The following is a 19,336-nucleotide window of genomic DNA, read 5'->3' as shown; positions in this document are numbered from 1 at the left end:
TCCTTTCACTAAATTAGCCTTGATTAAGCTAAATTTACTTAATTAAAATCTAATTAACCTCTTACTTAACTTCGTAAATATTTCTAATAAATATTTATGAATCTAATTTTCAAAATCGAAGACCCAAAGACTCACTTTTCCGATGACCTAAAAATTCGGGTCATTACATTTCTCCCCCCTTAATAAATTTCGTCCTCGAAATTTACCTGAAAAGAGATGGGGGTACTGTGATCTTATTGTATCTTCCGGTTCCCATGTTGCTTCTTCAATATTGTGACTTCTCCACAACACTTTTACTAAAGGAACTTGTTTATTACGTAATTCCTTTACCTCATATGCCAGTATTTTAACCAGTTCTTCATATGACAAATCTGGTCGAATCTCTATATCTTCAGTTGAAATCATATGAGATGGGTCTGACCGGTATCTTCTTAACATAGAAACATGGAAAACATCATGAATCTTTTGTGATTCAGGAGGTAGAGCTAAACGATATGCCACCGGTCCAATTCTTTCTATAATCTCATACGATTCAATGTATCGTGAACTTAATTTACCCTTCCGACTGAATCTCAAAATTTTCTTCGAAGGAGAGACTTTAAGAAATACTTTGTCCCCAACTAAGTACTTAATGTCCCGTCGTTTCAGATCTTCATACGATTTCTGCCTATCAAAAGCTACTTTCAATCGTTCTCGAATCTTTCTAATTGTGTTTTCCGTTTCTTGAATTAACTCTAGACCAACTACTTTTCTTTCATTCAGTTCTGTCCAACACACTGGTGATCGACATCTTCGACCATACAAAGCTTCATACGGTGCCATCTGAATACTTGATTGGAAACTATTGTTATACACAAACTCAGCCAATGGTAGATAACGTTCCCAACCTGATTCAAAATCAATGATACAAGCTCGGAGCATGTCTTCTAAAATCTGAATAATTCGTTCTGACTGTCCATCAGTCTGTGGATGAAAAGCTGTACTAAAATGAAGTTGAGTGTGACAGCCCTAAAGTGACCCTAGTCGGAAAGCGATTTCGGGACCGCTAAACCGAGTCACTAAATTATTTGAATATGATATTTATTGTCTAAAATATGTGATTATGAATGTGTGAAAGTTTTAAGCTTCGATTTAGTAAATTGCATGTGAATTTAGTCAATAAGACTTATGTGTGACACTTTTGAAATGTGATAGGTTAATCTATAAGGATCTATTAGTGCATGTAATCAAAGGGGTGGACTTGCATGTCAATTTTCCCCCCATTTAATTATTAGTGGCCGGCCATGACAAAGGGTGATGGGCAAAACATGTCATAAAACATGTTGTGTTAATGGTTTATGTTAGAAATGATAAAATAATAATGGGAAGGCAAATGATGACAAAAAAAAATGTGTGTGGTTGCCCCCCCTCCATTGCCGTGAATGGAAGAAAGAAAACAAAAGAAAAGAAAAAAAAAATGTTCATCTTCTCCTCCTACCTCTCTCAAGCCGAAATTAACCAAGAAATGGAAGAAAGCACACCTAAGGCATTCGGCCATCTTGTGTGGGGGGAATTAAGGTATGATATCAAGTGATCCTTTTGGAATTTTTGTGAAGTTGAGTTTGTTTTGGTGCTCATAACATGACCCATGTGTTAATTTTTGAGTTTGTGTTGCAAGAAACATTTGGTTATGTCCTTATATGTCAAATTGATGATAAATTTTGATATTTGGTGAATGAATATGGGTTTGGTCATGGTAGATAACAAAGAATGTGGTTGTTGTTCTTGTTGATTTGGATGAATTTTTGGTGGATAGGTGCTTGAATCAAACAAATGATCATGTGTGTACACTAGGTGCTAGTTGAGAAGAATCGGTCACTATATTGGAGGCCATTGCCGAATATGAGTTTAGTTATTGAGAGGGATGAATGTGTTTTGAGTTGATGGAATAAAAGAATGCTTAAAGATGTGTCACAACAAATTATATGTTAAGCTAAGGTTGTTAAATTATCAATCTTTCTTCCTAGCCGAATATGTGTTTATAAAGTTGAGTTGTTAAATAGATTTTGAAGTTAGCCCATGCATTTATTTTTGAATTTAAGAAGAATGATACATTCAACTATGCTTTGATGTGCTTGGATTGTTGTTCATTGAGTAATGTGGGGTAAGGTGATTAATCGGCTATGAAATTAGCTAAATTGAATAGGTATGTTTAATGATATGCTTAGTATAATGTATGATCTTATAACTCGGTTTGGTATTGAGATAAAGGTTAGATGTATGATTGGATTTTGGTATGTGTTAAATTGGTCAATCAAAGATTAAATGATATGTGATTGCCAAATGTGATTGTTAAGTGAATAATATTAGTTAAGTACTTAAGCAAATCTATTGTTTTACTTAAGCTTAAGAGCAAAGAGGATCAAAGTCGGATAGGGGAAAAGAGAAAGTAAACGAATAGCCGTGGACATCTAATCGTCGACCACTTCCGAGGTAAGTTTTAAGCGATTAAACATTGAGTAAATTCAATCATAATAGGACATAATGAGTGGATTTAATAAGATATGATGTGGCCATGATATGTCTTAAACTCAAATGGTAAGTTCATAAGTGTTTGGACTTGGAAATTTAAGAGCAAATTGTAATAATTTGCTTGGACAGCAGCAGTAATGTGATTTTAGAAAATCACTATAAATTGTTGGTGTGGAATTATAGGCTGAATAAAATATGTAATCAAAGCTTAGTTGGTCTAATTTCTTATAAAAGAGACCGTGGAAGCAAAGAAATTTCCTATAAAGAGATATTTAAAGTTGTGTGGGACAGTGTCAGAATGACTCCGAAATCCCCTGTTCTATTTTTGGAAAATCATTATAATTTGTACAAAAATGGTTATAAGATAATATTTATATGCTTAGACTCCTTAATGAGTCTAGTTTCAAATGAAATCAAATAAAACACATTATGAATTCTGTACAATGAAAAATTTGATTTGTAGTGAAGAGTGGTCAGATTAGTCAAACAGTGAAACAGGGGAAATTTTAAGAAAAATCTGGTATTGATTGGCCAAACCTAAAGTTCTGAAAATTTTATGGATGGAAGATATATGAGTCTATATTCAGGGAAAATTAACAGCAATTGATTTTGAGTTTTTTAGCTCCAGTTATAAATAATTTAGTGACTATTGCTCAGGAAAACAGCTTGTGGTGAATATGTGAATTTGTTGTAAACATTGATCAAACTATTTGAGTTGCTTATAAGCTATTGCTGAAATTGATGTACAAGATAAATATATATATGTGTGATATGTATATGTGGTAAAGCCGAATGGCTAATGTGAAATATATATATGAGATATGTATATGTGGTAAAGCCGAATGGCTAATGTGAAATATATGTGTGATATGTATATGTGGTAAAGCCGAATGGCTAATGTGAAATATATGTGAGATATGTATATGTGGTAAAGCCGAATGGCTAATGTGAAATATATGTGTGATATGTATATGTGGTAAAGCCGAATGGCAAATGTGAAATATGTATGAGATATGTATATGTGGTAAAGCCGAATGGCTAATGTGAAATATATATGAGATATGTATATGTGGTAAAGCCAAATGGCTAATGTGAAATATATGTGTGATATGTATATGTGGTAAAGCCGAATGGCGAATGTGAAATATGTATGAGATATGTATATGTGGTAAAGCCGAATGGCTAATGTGAAATATATATAAGATATGTATATGTGGTAAAGCCGAATGGCTAATGTGAAATATATGTGTGATATGTAGATGTGGTAAAGCCGAATGGCGAATGTGAAATATGTATGAGATATGTATATGTGGTAAAGCCGAATGGCTAATGTGAAATATATATGAGATATGTATATGTGGTAAAGCCGAATGGCTAATGTGAAATATATGTGTGATATGTATATGTGGTAAAGCCGAATGGCTAATGTGAAATATATGTGTGATATGTATATGTCGTAAAGCCGAATGGCGAATGTGAAATATATATGAAATATGAATATGTGGTAAAGCTGAATGGCTAATGTGAATGTTGTAACATGCGATTAAATGTACATGAAACTTGGAGATTATGTCCGGGTAAGACCCGATGACTACGTGTGGAGATTATGTCCGGGTAAGACCCGATGACTACGTGTGGAGATTATGTCCGGGTAAGACCCGATGACTACGTGTGGAGATTATGTCCGAGTAAGACTTCGTAATAAGAATTGCTTATAAATATATTCAATGCGAAAGGTTAAACAGGTATGTACTCCAAGTTTATATATGATGCATACGAGAGCAATCTATGGGACTATTCCTATGATTATGTGACATCGGATTAGTGTGAGAGGTTATGTGAAATCATACGATATATCTATGTCACATGAGCTCACTTTTATGTGAGATTTTATCTGCCTATTGTATATGATGAGATGTGCATATTTGGTAAAGGGATGGTATGCCCGAAGGAAGAGTGAAATAAAAATACGAACAACTATGTTATAATTTGATTGTTATCTGTTGACACTGCTTAAAACTTACTAAGCATTGTAATACTTACTCCATTTACTCTGTTTCCTCGTCTTATAGGTCTCATTCTTGAAGCTGTGCTCGAGGATCGTCAAAGAACTAGTCACACTATCACTATCCACCGCTTATTACTGCTATGTTTAGAACTATTTTATGGCATGTATAGAATAGACTAGTGGCAGAAGAATATTTTTGGTTAATGTATATAAGCCATGCGAAAATGGCATCTTTTGAATGTTTACTTAGTGAAGTTTAAATTTTACCTTTGGCTGTGCTTAGTACTTATTTAAATGAACGATCTTTAATTCAAGAAAAAGTTCAAAATTTTACTGTTCTGACGTGAGTTACAAGTTCGATAATGCCCCTTACCTATTCTGACGATGGTTACGGGATAGGGATGTTACATTGAGTACCAAGAAACTCGTGCAACTGTTTCCAGAACCTTGATGTAAATCGTGGATCCCGGTCAGAAATTATTAATACAGGAATACCATATAACTTTACAATTTATTGGATATAAGTTTCTTCCAACTTTTGAAGTGACCAATCTGTTCTGACTGCTATAAAATGAGCTAATTTTGTAAATCGATCAACAATCACCCAAATAGCATTTTTCTTACCAGTTGACATCGGTAACCTAGTTACAAAGTCCATGGTTATCCGGTCCCATTTCCATTCAGGAATACTAATAGGCTGAAGCAACCCTGTCGAAACTTGATGTTCTGCCTTTACCCGTTGACAAGTCAAACATTTAGCCACATGTTCCACTATATCTTTCTTCATACCCGCCACCAATACAATTCCCGTAAATCACGATACATTTTTGTTCCTCCTGGATGTAATGCAAATTGGCTAGTATGAGCTTCTTGAAGAATCAACTCCTTTATTTCAGAAGTAGTTGGGATGCAAAGTCGATTCCGAAATCTTAAACAATCATTTTCGTCAATATTAAAATTTTCTATTGTACCGTTCTGTGCCGTCTCCCTCTTCTTCATTAACTTTTCATCTTCTAACTGTGCTGTTCTGATTTGATCAAACATTACTGGTTTTACTCTCAATTCAGCCAAAATACTTCCATCATCAATAATACTGAGCTGTGCAAACATTGCTCTCAACTCAGTTGCAACCTTCCTACTTAATGCGTCAGCTACCACATTAGCTTTACCCGGATGATAGTCAATAACACAATCATAATCTTTTAAAAGTTCTATTCACCGATGCTATCTCAAATTCAATTCTTTCTGTGAAAGAAGATACTTGAGGCTTTTATGATCAATGTAGATATACCATTTCTCACCATATAGATAATGTCTCTAAATCTTTAGAGCAAAAATCACTGCTGCTAATTCCAGATCATGAGTTAGATAATTACATTCATGGGGTTTCAATTGTCGCGAAGCATAAGCAATTACCTTTCTGTTTTGCATCAGTACACACCCGAGACCATTTAAAGAAGCATCACTGCACACAATGAAATCTTTTCCCAACTCTGGCAAAGTCAATACTGGTGCCTCTGTCAACATTTGCTTCAACGTTTCAAATCTTTTCTGACACTGTTCACTCCAAACAAACGGAACATTCTTTTGCAGTAAGTTTGTCATCGGTAAAGCTATTTTTGAAAATCCATTCACAAACCTTCGATAATATCCGGCCAAACCAAGGAAACTATGTACCTCTGACACATTTCTAGGAACTTTCCACTGAAGTATGGCTTTAATTTTCTTTGGATCTACTCTTATCCCATCTGCTGATACTACATGACCAAGGAATACAACCTCCGTTAACCAAAACTCACACTTACTTAATTTCCCATATAATTGCTTCTCTCACAATATTTGCAAAACCATTCGAAGATGTTGTTCATGCTCAGTTTCAAACTTCGAATATACCAAGATGTCATCAATAAAAACCACTACAAATCGATCCAAATATGGTTGAAAAATCCAACTCATAAGATCCATAAAAATAGCCGGAGCATTTGTTAACCCAGATGGCATCACCAAAAATTCATAATGTCCATACCATGTACGGAATGCTGTCTTCAGTACATCACTCTCCTTTACCTTCAGCTGATAATATCCCGATCTCAAATCAATTTTTGAAAATACAGAAGCTCCCTTTAGTTGATCAAATAAATCATCAGTGCGAGGTAACGGGTATTTATTCTTAACAGTTACCTTATTCAACTGTTGGTAATTAATACACAACCGCATCGAACCATCTTTCTTTTTAACGAATAACACTGGAGCTCCCCATTGTGTTGTACTAGGTCGTATAAACCCCCGGTCCAATAAGTCTTGCAGTTGTAGCTTCAACTCCTTCAACTCAGTAGGTGACATTCGATATGGAGGTATTGATACTGGATCTGTACCCGGGTATACTTCAATCACAAATTCAACTTCCCGATCAAGAGGTAATCCAGGCAATTCTTCAGGAAACACATCAGGAAATTCACATATAGTCAGAATTTTACTGCACTGACTCTCTGCTGAATCAGAGTTAATAACATATGCTAAGAAAGCAGCACATCCTTGGTAAAGAAGCTTACTAGCTTTAACTGCAGAAATGATTCGAGCTGAAGCACTAGTCCTTATACCATTTACTTCAATCTGTTTACCATCATCATTTTGGACAATAAATTTCTTTTTATAATAGTCCAAAATTACTTCATGTTCTGACAACCAGTCCATACCCAGTATAATGTGAAAATTGTCGAATGGCATAATCAACAGATCAACAGAAAAGATTCTATCCTGAATCATCAACAGACATCTTTGACATATTTGATTTACTAAAACAGGTTGCCCCAATGGACTAGACACTTCTATCGTTATTCTAGACAATTCAGATTTTAAATTTCCCGTTTCAACTAGTTTTGTATTAACATAGGAATGTGACAATCCTGGATCTATTAAAGCATATACGGGTTCTGAATGTAATAAGAATATACCTGTCACTACATCATGAACATCCCCCTCATCTCGAGTTATTACAACATATGCTCGGTCCAGAGCTCTTACTTCAGATTGTTGGGTTTTATTTTCACTAGTTCTTCTAGTACCTCCTCTAGCAATTGGACCACTTCGGCCTGATCCTCGACCTCTAGAAGCAGATTCAGATGTTTGTGATACCATTGGTGCTGACTTACCAATCTTCAGACAATCCTTAACAAAATGATCAGTGGATCCACATCGGAAACAACCCCTAGTTAACTTTCTACATTCTTCTCTATGTCTGTTTCCATAATACTCACATTCTGGAATTTCAGTGTTCGAGTGGGCTTCGATCTCGCCAAGAGATACTGATGAGTTTGTCTCTTTCGACTTCTGTCTCCTCTTTTTGATCTTGAACTGAATCATCCACTACCACGAGATTCCCTCGATCGTTCAAATTGCAAACTTGAACTAGCAGTTCCAGGACGTTTTCCAGCTGAACGGTCAGTTTCAGACTTTTTACTTTTCCCCAGTACTTACTCAATCATTTTAGCTCTTTCTACTATATCTGCAAACTCTGTAATCCGTAGAGGCATCAATTGCAGATGAAATTCATCTGACAGTCCTCTTAGAAATCACTTGCATCTGTCAGCTTCAGTCGGTACAAATTCAATGGCATATCTACTCAGTCTCAAAAATTCCCGTTCATAATCCACTACGGACATATCTCTTTGTTTCAGCATCAAAAACTCCCGTTTCCGGTCTTTTATATATGTCTCTCCCAAATACTTCTTCTAAAATTCTCATTGAAAGAATTCCCAGTTTACCTATTCTTCTGGTATATTCTGAATCACTGATTCCCACCATATATAAACCTCCTCTTGTAACAGAGAAACAACACATACCAAGCTTTCCTGGGGCATGCATTCTAATTGCTTCAAAATTCTCTTGGTAGTCTCTAACCAATTTTCAGCTGTTGCTGAATCAGTTCCCTTTGATCCCAAAAATTCTGTAGCTCCATACTTTCGTAGTTCCTTAATAGAGGCTTTTCGGGTAGCAGGGTTAGAAGTAGTAGTAGGCATACTTCCTACCACTCTTTGAAGAGCTTCGGAAATCATTCTAAATATTTTTGTATTATCCCTTCCAGTATTCAGTGGTTGGTTACCTACCGGATTTACACTTGGGGTTGCAAATTCAGATTCATTTACATCATATGATTCATCTCTACTGTACATTTCTTGATCGGTACCCTCGATACTTTCGTCAGACATTTTTTATTCACTATAAAACAGAGTTAATTTACCAGTATACAAATCAGCATCCAATCCCGACTCAAAGTTAACATAATAATGACATATACCTTTAGACTCTATTTCATGCTCGATTCAGTTCTAGAATCGACTAAACCTGAGTAGCTCTGATACCATTAAATGTAACACCCTCTAACCCCAAACCGTCACCGAAATAGGGTTACGAGATATTACCGAACTTATACACTAACATTTATACAAAACCCAGTCATACACTTTACATTCCAGATCAATATTCATCAAATTTCATCATAAAGTCCCTAATATGGGCCTAGGGGGGCCAATATATGTTTTAAAAGTGATTCGGGACTAAACTGGCAACTTTAGAAATTTTTCCTTGGAGATAGGGGCACACGCCTGTGTGGCCTGGGACATGCCCGTGTGGCCTGGAACATGGCCGTCGGGCCAGGCCATGTGCAGATTCTGACATATTCACATGGCCTGGGCACATGCCCATGTGATTTGGTCGTGTGAAAACATGATTTCTGACAATTTTTAAGCTATTTTCACATGCTAAACACACCTATTTCATGCCCAAACATTTATTAATAGTTCTTAAATCATATATCATTCATTATGCCATTCAAACTTAGCAAATATTCATTCATTCATTCAATACCTCTTAAGAATTATGTACCACAATTCATATCAAAATTATACAACATTATCATACTAGTCAAACTCATGTAAGTTTAACTTCCAAAATATGCATATTTCATACCATGCTTCAACAACTTTCATGTTTATACACTATCATATACAAAATAACACCTTAACAACCTAGGTACATGCCATTTTACCAAAAGAAAAGTATTCACCACTTTTGAGTTCGGGATTGGCTTGGATGCTGAGTCCTTAACTTTCCTTCGTACTTAGACCTGCACACAGAAACATACCGTACGCTGAGTATACACTCAGTGGTATTTCTATAAACTAATACTTAAAATAATAATAAGTTATGAATATACATTGTAACATAACTTTTTATTTCATAATCTTATTATTTTCATCACTTACCTTTAACTTATAGCTCTTAAATGTATTTAAACAATTCTTTTTATATTTTTCATATCATTCAATATCTTTCAATACTTGTATAACAGTCACATAATCAATAGCAGTCAGTCTTTGTCTTTAGTACTTTCAATTACCCCTATTAACATAACTCAGACCTGGACAGATACATGGATCCAACCTACACACCGGGGATAACGTATAGTGTTTCATCGGTCGAAACCAGAATACATCGTATGTGACAGCCCTAAAGTGACCTTAGTCGGAAAGCGGTTTCGGGACCGCTAAATCGAGTCATCGAAGTATTTGAATGTGATATTTATTGTCTAGAATACGGTGATATGATGATTCTACTTGAATTATATGATGAGTTAATTAGTCTATACGTATGACGGTAGCCGTATGTGCATAGAGATCGTGTCATAAAGCAAACTAAACCATGTTGTTTGTATGTGGCTAGTGAGCCGAAAATGGGAGTGTTTAATACGTGACTTGTGTTTGAACTCTAATTATGAAAATGAGATATAAATGTGTCATGATTTATTGATATGTGCATGAATATTCGGATGATAACCGGGCTAAGTCCGAAGGCATTTGCGCTAGTGACTAGTTCGGGCTAAGTCCCAAGGCATTTGTGCGAAGTTACTATATCCGGGTTAAGTCCGAAGGCATTTTTATGAGTTACTATATCCGGTTAAGTCCGAAGGCATTTGTGCGAGTTACTATATCCGGCTAAGTCCCGAAGGCATTTGTGCAAGTTACTACATCCGGCTATGTCCCAAGGCATTCGAGCGAGTAGCTATATCCGGTTAAATCCTCAAGGTACCGGCTTGGGAATGAGCGATCTTGCTGTAACAATTTCAATTAATACGCCGTAAAATCCCACCGATGAGGTATGTTTCAGATATTCATTGAATTGGTTGATTCCTTACAAATAGTATTCGCTCAATGATAAATGAGCTACCACCTTTGGCTAAATTGATCTTTGTGTATGAATATAAGGGTCGGTAATGTGAAGTAAGTATGATATTGAGAATTTGTGCATATGAAATTATCCGCTTAGCCATCTGAATGTTATACTTTAGTTGTGTCTAATTTCATGGCTCAAAACTTACTAAGCATTAAATGCTTACTCCGTTTCTTTGATTCTCTGCTTTATAGATTTTGGTTCGTCACTATCAGACTCGGGATTGTTGAAGTCGAAGTCGTCCACACTATCAAAGCCCCTTTTGGTACACTTTTGGTTGAACTTTGAAATGACATGTATAGGACTACCCTTTTTGATGTTGGTCATGTACCTTTCGGTATTGTACAAATTTGGATAGCCATGCGAAAATGGCTTATATATATTTTTGAGCATAATGTTATAATCATTTTGTATGTATATGGTTATTGAGAGGTGTGGATATGCTTGGCAATGATTGGCCATTGGAATGGTTAATCACGATCATACTTTGTGCTATATATGCTAAAGGGTTAGTTGAATCATGGAAACTATGTAATAGGTGAAGTCTACCTTAAAGGCAGATGCTAACAGCAGCAGTGGTGTGAATTTGAAAAATCACTAAAAATAGTAAGAATGGAATTAAATAGTGAATAAATTATGTAATCGGACCTTGATGAATCTACTTCCATATGGAATAAACGAAATGGTCATATGAATCGTATTTTAAGAGATATTTAAGTTTTCGTGGGACAGGGCCAGAGCAATTTCTGGATCCCCTGATCTGATTTTGGAAATTCATTATAAATTAACAAGAGATAATTAGAAGTCATTACATATATGTATAGATTCCTTTTTGAGTCTAGTTTCATTAGAAACAAATGGCATAAGTATTGAAGCCCTGTATAAGGAGTTATCTAAGTCTCAATGCAGGAAGGTCAGTGTAGTAGAACCCTGTAACAGGGGAGACTTTAACTAATAAACTGTACTAATTGGCTCGACCAAAAATTCTAGAAAAAAATTTGTGGATGGATATATGAGTATAGTTTCAGGAAAAAATTACGAAACTGATTTTTGAGTTTTGGAACTCAAGATATGATTTTTAAGGTGACCATGACGCAGTTAGCCAGCTGTCTGGAAATTTTTAAAATGGACTGTGAACATACATGAATTATGTCTGTTAGCACCTCGTGGTCGCTTCCGACAACGGTCTCGGGTACGGGGTGTTACACCGTAGGGTAACAGTAACAGTAGCAGTAACAATCATAGTCAGGTACAGAGTACCTCTTCGGAACGAATTCGGAACAGTCACAGTAGTCGACATATATAGTGTCTCATCGACACACCGTCGGAATATCCTTGAACACTTCCAATCCTATGGCATGCCAATTATATCCGACTAGTCTGACACTTGTTAATAGGGTGTACAAATCGTTACATTTCAATACAAAACCAGTAATAATTTCTATCATATCATTCATTATACATTCTAACTACGAAGAATAGCAATTACATTGTATTAAATCATTAAGCATAGTTATAGAAATACAAACCAAATTTCTCGAGTTTACTCGATATCCTCGTTCACTTTCTCTTTTCCCTTTTTCGATAACGTTTTCGGTGCTACGTTAGCAATCAAGCTTGGAACTCCAAAATCCTAAATTTTCCTTTTCTTTTTCTTTCCCTTTTTCTTTCTTTCTTTCCCTACTCTGTTTCGTTTTCATTCTTTCTTTTATTTTATTTGTTTTATTTAATTACTTTATTATATTCTATTATTATAATATACTTTAATCATTTTTCTTATTTCTTATTTAATAAGTAAATACTTATTTATACATACATTTGTACCAATTAAAATAATACAAATGTATCATACATACCACACACTTGTCTCCTAAGGCTTATTTGCTAATTTAGTCCCTTGAATTTTCTATAGTTTATAATTAAACTTTTACACTATATTCAGTATAGTCCTTTCACTAAATTAGCCTTGATTAAGCTAAATTTACTTAATTAAAATCTAATTAACCTCTCATTTAACTTCGTAAATATTTCTAATAAATATTTACGAATCTAATTTTCAAAATCGAAGACCCAAAGACTCACTTTTCCAATGAACTAAAAATTTGGGTCATTACAGATTTCAGCTATTCTGGATTGGAAGCCTCCGAGGAATGTATCTGAAGTATGCAGTTTTCGGGGACTTGTCGGTTATTTCAGACGACTTGTAAAAGATTTCTCTGTGATAGCAACTCCGTTGACAAAATTGCTTCAGAAAGATGTGAAGTTTGGATGGTTTGAGAAATGTCAGAAAAGTTTTGATCGATTAAAAGCTCAGTTAACTGAAACTCTGGTATTGGTACAACCTGAGTCAGGTAAAGAATTCGTTGTTTACAGTGATGCTTCATTGAATGGACTCGGTTGTGTTTTAATGCAAGAAGGAAAAGTTGTTGCTTATGCTTCAAGACAATTAAAGCCGCATGAGAAGAACTATCCGACACACGACCTTGAGTTAGCTACCATTGTGTTTACTTTGAAGATCTGGCGTCACTATCTGTTTGGTGAGAAATGTCGCATGTTTTCTGATCATAAAAGTCTAAGTATTTAATGACACAAAAAGATTTGAATTTACGACAGAGAAGATGGTTAGAAATGTTAAAAGACTACGAACTTGTGATTGATTATCACCCAGGAAAAGCAAATGTGGTTGCTGATGCTTTGAGTCGAAAATCATTATTTGCAATGAATGCTCGTTTAGTTCTGTCTGATGATTGTTCAGTTTTAGCTGAATTAAAAGTGAGACCTTTGTTTCTACAATAGATTATTGAAGCTCAAAATATTGATAATGAGATTATAGCTAAACGAACTCAGCGTAGTTCTGATTCTGATTCTGATTCTGAATTCTGAATAGATGGTGATGACTGTCTGAGGTTCAGAAATAGACTTTGTGTTCCAAGAAATCCAGATTTGATTCAAATGATTTTGAGTGAAGCTCACAGTAGTAGATTTTCTGTACATCCAGGAAGTACGAAAATGTACAACGATTTGAGACAACTATATTGGTGGCCGGGAATGAAAAGAAATATTTCTGACTTTGTTACGAGATGTTTAATCTGTCAGCAAGTTAAAACTGAGCATCAAGTGCCATCTGGGTTATTACAACCGATTATGATTCCAAAGTGGAAATGGGATAGAGTGACCATGGATTTTGTTTCGGGTTTGCCTCTTTCTCCAAGAAAGAAAGATGTAATCTGGGTTGTAGTTGACAGATTGACAAAGTCAGCTCATTTTATTCCAGTACGATCTGATTTCTCACTCGATAAGCTAGCTGAGTTGTATATTTCTGATATTGTGAGATTGCATGGTGTGCCATTGGCGATAGCGTCAGATAGAGACCCGAGATTTACGTTGCGATTTTGGAAAAAATTGCAAGGTACTCTGGGTACTAAATTGCATTTTAGCACCGCTTTTCATCCACAAACAGATGGTCAATCAGAATGGATTATTCAGACACTCGAGGATATGTTGAGATGTTGCATTCTTGAGTTTGAAGCTGTGTGGGAACAATACCTACCCTTGATTGAATTCACTTATAATAATAGTTTTCAATCGAGCATTAAAATGGTGCCGTACGAAGCCTTATATGGTAGGAAGTGTAGAACTCCGTTATACTGGTCTGAGCTCAGTGAGAATAAAATTTACGGTATTGATCTGATAAAAGAAACAAAACAAAAAGTGAAAGTAATCCGAGATAGTTTGAAAGTTGCCTCTGATCATCAGAAATCATACGCAAATTTGAAAAGAAAAGATATCGAATTTAAGGTCAAAGATAAAGTGTTTCTGAAAGTGTATCCGTGGAAGAAACTGTTCCGATTTGGCAAAAAGGGCAAGTTGAGTCCGAGGTTCATTGGACCGTATGAAATCATCGAGCGAGTTGGACCGGTTGCTTATAGATTGAGGCTACCATCAATGTTAGAAAAGATTCATAATGTGTTTCACGTATCAATGCTTCGACGGTACAAATTTGATTCGTCCCATGTGATATCCCCTTCTGAAATTGAGATTCAATCTGATATGACTTACGAAGAAAATCCGATACGTATTTTAGCTTGCGAGATTAAAGAGTTACAAAATAAGAAAATTTCATTAGTTAAAGTGATGTGGCATCGACACGGAGTAGAATAGGCTACGTGGGAGCCTAAGGATGCAATGAGACAACAATATCTGAATCTGTTTAACGGTAAGATTTTCGGGGACGAAAATCCCTAAGGGGGAGAATTGTAACAGTCTGGTTTTGACCCTAGTCAGAATAGTGGTTTCAGGACCACAAATCCGAGTCTAAAAAATATTTTAATATTATTTTCTGTGTCCATGATGAATGAATTTGAATCTGCGAAATTTTTGTGATTTAATTTGTCTGTTTCTGTGCTTGATTATGAAAAAAGATTAAATCGCATAAAGTATAAAAGTTGAATGCTAGATGCTAAAGCACCTATTTGGCTTGGCTTTTAAAATAAAGGTCCTTGCATGTCAATTGGACCATTGTACTAATGCATGGACAAGTATGGACACTAGTGGATGGAATTTTTAATTGTTAATTAAAGGGTAAAATTGGAAAATGCATATTAACGTATATTATAATAAAATAAACATGAAATGTCCATGCATATTAGTTCATCTTTGGTCGAAAATTCAAAAGAAAAAGAAAAAGCTAGGTTCGGCCTTGTCCAATCTTGATTAAGGTTAGAATTTTTGTTCTGTTTTTTATAATTTCTACGTTTCTGTGATCGTTGCTTCGTGTTTTTCAAAACCCATGTTTGAATTTCTATTTCTATTAAAGATTTCATGAAATGCCATTGTTGATATCATGAGTTTTGTGATGTTTTTGAATGAACTATGAAGGCTTGGTAGATGGTTCATAAGTTTTGTCTTTGAGTTTTTGATGAAATTGAGCTATTTGGGTTAAATTGTGAAAATGAGGTTTTGAAGGACTAAATTGTGAAATAAACATGTTGTATGGGCTTATATAGAAGCCATAAAAATTCGGCTAGCCCTTTTTGCAAAGAAATTTTGCATATTGGTGATTTTGTGAAAAATGGACTAAATTGTCAAAGTGTGACAATGAAAGGGCTAAAATGTAAAGTGCCCTAAATATGTGTATATGGATTAAATTGAATGAAATGAATGATGGAATGGTTGAATTTGTATTGTATTAGATTAAGAACAAAGAAAATCAGACTTAGATTAGAGGAAGTCCAAAATAGTTGAATAGACGACTTGTTTTATCCGAAATCCATCCGAGGTAAGTCAAATTACAATTACGTGTTAATTGAAATAAATTCTGCACATATAATCTGTAATCTGTATTGGATGGCCTTGAGTGCCTGATGAATATCTTTGGAGTAAAGTATGATAATATGATAATATTTGAAAAGCTCTTATGTTCCTAAGCAAAGTTGACATCTGTCTGAGACATCGTGTAAGACTGTGTCTGGGACACAGGCCTCGATTGAGATTTATGTATAAGACCATGTCTGGGACATCGGCATCATATCTGATTTCATGTAAGACCCTGTCTGGGACAGAGGCATCAATATTGAGTTACATGTAAGACCACGTCTGGGACGTCGGCATTGTAGTTGTTTATGAGTATCTGTATCGTTTCTGAACCGTCTGATGATAGCGTACGAAATATGAGTATATGAAATGTATAACCTATGCAGGTACATTGGTATCGTACTAAATTTTCGAATATGAAAAACTCTGTCTCTGTGAAATATGTATGGAATTGGAAATGAAGCATGACATATATGCAAACAAAGGTGCATGGTTAAGTATGAATTATTTTATGAAATGGTTATGAATCTTTATGGTTAAATTGTACTTATATGATTTAGTAGTTAGACCAATTGTATTTGGCTTACTAAGCTCTTTGTAGCTTACTCTGTGTGTTTACTGTCTGTTTTACAGTTATCGTAGCTACTGAAGGCTCGGAGATAGTTAAGGATCGGCACTATGCTATCAATCTCGTTTTGGTACTTTTGAAAGTGGACATGTTTTAAAGTATGGCATGTATAGGCTAGAAGGTTTATATATTAAGTTTTGAATTGTAAATATAGGTTATGCAATGAAAGTTGGCCATCAAATGGTATGTTTGTATTAAGTTTTGGTATGGTTTGAATGAGTTGCTGAATGATGATGAAATAGTTGAAATGAAGCATGTTTTGAGCATGGAATTTGTTGGAAATTTTGGTATGAATGTTGTATATTATTTCTTGTATGATTGGACCCAAAATGGGGTGGCCAAATTGGCTTAAACCAAGCCTGCTTGGTGCCACATGGTCAAGGGACACGGGCGTGCCTTGTGGCCGTGTAAGAAAAGCAGTATTCTCCTAAGAACCATACAGTCTTGACACAATGGCGTGTCCTATGGCCGTGGGATAAAGTCAGTAGCTAGCTAAGTATCACACGGCCATAGTACACGGGCGTGCCTATCAGCCGTGTGAAAAGGTTAGCATAGGACCTATTTTTGGCACAGCTGGTTCACATGGGCGTGTCTAGTGCCCGTGTGTAACACACGGCCTTGTTCCACAGGCGTGTGACTTTAACAGTTTGAAAGAATTGGTTGAGTTCTGAAAGTTCTAAATGCATTCGTTTTAGTTCTGACCTTTCTTAAATGTATGTTTTAGGTCTCGTAGACCATATTAATAAATGAATTGTTGATGAATGCCTCTGTATTAATGATATTTAATATATGTTATTCTGTATTGGTCTGAGGTGTTCTGTCTGTCTGGCAATGCCTCGTAACCCTAATCCGATGTTGGTTACGGGTTAGGGGTGTTACAATAACATTAAGATTAAGCATAACATAATCCAACCAAAAGCTTGGCACAAGCCTAAGCACCATCAACAACACATGTTAGTGCATTCAAACACAATTCAGTTGAATTTAACATAAGGTAAACCATTATTTGTGAACATACTTCATTTGAATTCATCATTTTCATTAACATAAGCTTACTTCCATTGAAGCTCACCATTTCAATCCTTTTCATAATTACATGCTATAGTTCATTTGAACACTTACAGTTCCTTTCCTTTTCATGCCCGTTGAACTATTTAGAATATCATCAGATACTCGGGAAAGTCACACGAAGTGTGCTAATATAACCATAATCTTTCCTTTACATCATTGCTCATACAAGCTGTGAAATAGGCCTGCTCACACAAGCTGTGGGTCAAAATGTAAGCTACACTATGCTGCTCACAAGAGCTATTAGGTATCCACAACAAATGTAGGACCTCAACCATTGGTAGGATATTCAAGACTAGCACCCGAAACATTAAAACCTTAATGGCATGTCATTTGTATCCTATAAATTCATAAGGTTCAACCAGGACTTGATAACTGTCATGGCATTGTTGGATAATATCATTCAATTATATGACAATTAACATAATAACATATAATCTAAAATAACATTAGAAACAATACTTATTCATACGAACTTATCTTGATGACAAAGACGTAGAAATGAGATCAACTACTCCGAGGCTTTAGCTTTTCCTCGATCCAGATCCATACGTGGTCTATCTTAATCTAAATAGAAAAATTCAATCCATTTAATTCTTCTATTATTCAATTCCGTCCATATGTCATATTTTTGCAAAATTATAATTTTGTCCTTAACATTTTAACTTTTTTCCAATTTTATCCTTAAGCTCATAAATTGAAATTCAAGCATTTTAATCCTCATCTCATGCTAGTTGAATTCACTAGGGACCTATATCAACCCATACAAACTATCATTTCACAAATTTACCATGAACTTTTACTACTTTACAAATAAGTCCCTAAATGACAATTTCATCAAAAAATCACTTTACAAAACTCGTTTATTTATCAACAATGACTCATAATCTTTCATAAAACATCAAGAATCATGTAAAAACATTCATGGCAAAACCCTATATCTTCAAAAGTTTTGAAAATTGATCCTTAGGCTAGCTAGGTTAACCTACAACGACTTCAAAAACATAGAAATTGATAAAAATAGGATCAAAAATCACTTACATGCAAGCTAAATAAGTGACCAAAGCTTCAAACCCTAGCTATGGCTTCTCCTTTATCAATTTTTGGTAGAAAATATCAACTAAAAAGATGATACACTGTTTTTACTTATTTTTCTTTAACTTATTAATTAAATTACTTAATTAACCTTACATTTTAACTTAAAAATCACTTAATTTGTGTCCATAAAAGTCCACTAACTATTTAAATGGTCTAATTACCATCTAAGTCCACTCAAATTTAAGTTTCATAGCCATTTAGCCCTCTTAACAAATAGAACTCCATTTTTTAACCTTTTACGATTTAGTCCTTTCCACATAATTAAGCTTGCAAATGTTAAAATTTGTTAACAAAATTTTTATATGACCTTACTAACATTCCATACACATTAAAATAATAATAAAATAATAATTTACTCATCGAATTTGTGGTCTCGAAACCACTATTCTGATTTCACTGAAAATGGCCTATTACACCATACCTATTCAATGTGTTGGTGATTAATTTGCAATCGAAATGGGAGCCCTCATCACTAATAAGTG

The sequence above is a fragment of the Gossypium arboreum genome, chromosome 13 (assembly GCF_025698485.1).
Source record: "Gossypium arboreum isolate Shixiya-1 chromosome 13, ASM2569848v2, whole genome shotgun sequence".
Taxonomy (NCBI): Eukaryota; Viridiplantae; Streptophyta; class Magnoliopsida; order Malvales; family Malvaceae; genus Gossypium; species Gossypium arboreum.
The sequence above is the reverse complement of the archived record's forward strand: the minus strand, read 5'-3'. Positions refer to the sequence as shown.